Raw genomic sequence first — 2,119 nt, 5'->3', positions numbered from 1 at the left:
TTTTCCATGGGTCATTTTCCTTTCTTCTTTATCAAAATGTCTCTTGGTAGCGAAGATTTTGCCATCGTTTTTAGCAGTTTCAGACTTTGGGTATTAAGAGTTTGAGATGTAGGGTTTTGGTTTTGAGAGGAGCAGTTTAAGATGAGAGAGAATAAAAACAGAGGGTGTGGTGTTAAGAGAACTCTTTAATTTTCCTCTTAAAAGAGGTTAGACTTATCTTTTTCAAAATTTAAAATTTGTGACCAAATTTTTGTTTTAGTTGGATTGTTTCTTTTCCTTCTCCCCCGTTCTCTTTCTCCTTTTTCCTTAAATATATTCTGTTATTATCAATTTTTTTATTTCAGTTTTTTAGCTAATTAAGTTTTACATTTGACCGACTAAGTCAAGCATTCTGAATAAAAGAACCAACATAGAACGTTTTTAATCAGCTAAGCGATTCTTTTAATCAACTAAGTTTCTACTGTCTTACAAAAGAAGAACTCAAGAGATTTACCTAAAGCCCTTTTACATGAAGGATTCCTAGATTTCTCCTAATTTCACAAAATCTTTCCTCATTTAAAGGTTTGGTAAAGATATCAGACAATTGATGCAAGGTGTTGACAAATTCAATCTTAACGTCTCCCTTAAGCACATGGTCTCGAATAAAATGATGTCGAATTTCAATGTGCTTGATTCTTGATTGCTGAACTGAATTTTTTGAGATGTTTATAGCACTTGTGTTATCACAAAATATGGGTTTATTATGCATGGTTACTCCAAAATCTTTTAATTGTTGTTTAATCTATAAAATTTGAGCACAACAACTTTCTAAGGATATATACTCAGCTTCAGTTGTTGAAAGTGCCACAGAGTTTTGTTTGTTACTTGACCAGGATACAAGCATATTTTCAAGAAACTAACAGATACCACTAGTGCTTTTCCTATCTATTTTACTTCTAGCAAAATCAATATCAAAGTATCCAATAAGGCTAAAAGATGATCTTCTTGGGCACCATAATCCTAAACTTTGTGTCTCCAAGAGGTACCCAAAGATTCTTTTTACAGTTATTAAATGTGACTCTCTGGGATGAGATTGAAAACGTGCACACAAGCATACATTAAATTGTATGTCAGGTCTACTAGCAATTAAGTATAGCAAAGAGCTAACCATACCTCTAGAAAGCTTTTGATCAACACTCTTTCCTTTTTCATCTTTATCAAGCTTGGTAGAGGGACTCATTGGTGTGCTAATTGACTTCAGCTTCAGCAAATCAAACCTTTTCAGCATGTCTTGAATGTATCTTTCTTGATTGATAAAGATACCATCCTTACATTGTTTGATTTGAAGGCTAAGAAAGAATTTTAGTTCACCCATGATGCTCCTTTCAAATTCACCGTGCATTTCTTCAACAAAGTTTTTACATAAAGCTTCATTAGTAGCACCAAATACAATATCATCTACATAAATTTGAACTATAATTAAATCATTCAAGTGTTTCTTAATAAACAGTGTTGTATCAATACTTCCTCTAATATACCCTTTTTCAACTAAGAACTTTGAGAGTCTTTCATACCAAGCTCTTGGAGCTTGTTTTAATCCATATAAGGCCTTATGCAATTTGAAAACATAATCAAACTTTTCAAAATCCTTAAACCCAAGTGGTTGTTTGACATACACTTCTTCTTGAATAAGACCATTTAAAAATGCACTTTTCACATCTATTTGAAATAATTTGAAATTCATGAAACATGCAAACGCAAGCAATAATCTTATGGTTTCTATCCTAGCAACAGGAGCAAAGGTTTCATCATAGTCAATATCTTCTTCTTGATTATATCCTTGAGCAACTAGCCTAGCATTATCTAGATTCAAACATGGAGTTTCCTTTTATCAACATGGATATCTAGCCTAGCATTATCCAAGAGTGAAGGACCTTTTTTCTTAATTTAAAAAGAATTAAAAATAAATAAAAGAGTGATAGTCAAATATGGAGTTTTCTTTATCAACATGGATATCTAGATTCATTTTGCAAGAATCCTCTTAGTATTATCTTAATTTAAGACAACTCTTATCTTTAATGAAGATAAAAATATTTTATCTTGTCTAAACTGAGACAAATATATTTTTTTATCTAGATTA

This window comes from Theobroma umbraticum, unplaced genomic scaffold (genome assembly GCF_002168275.2).
Source record: "Theobroma umbraticum cultivar Fairchild unplaced genomic scaffold, ASM216827v3 scaffold_299.0, whole genome shotgun sequence".
Lineage (NCBI taxonomy): Eukaryota > Viridiplantae > Streptophyta > Magnoliopsida > Malvales > Malvaceae > Theobroma > Theobroma umbraticum.
This window is presented reverse-complemented; position numbering follows the sequence as displayed.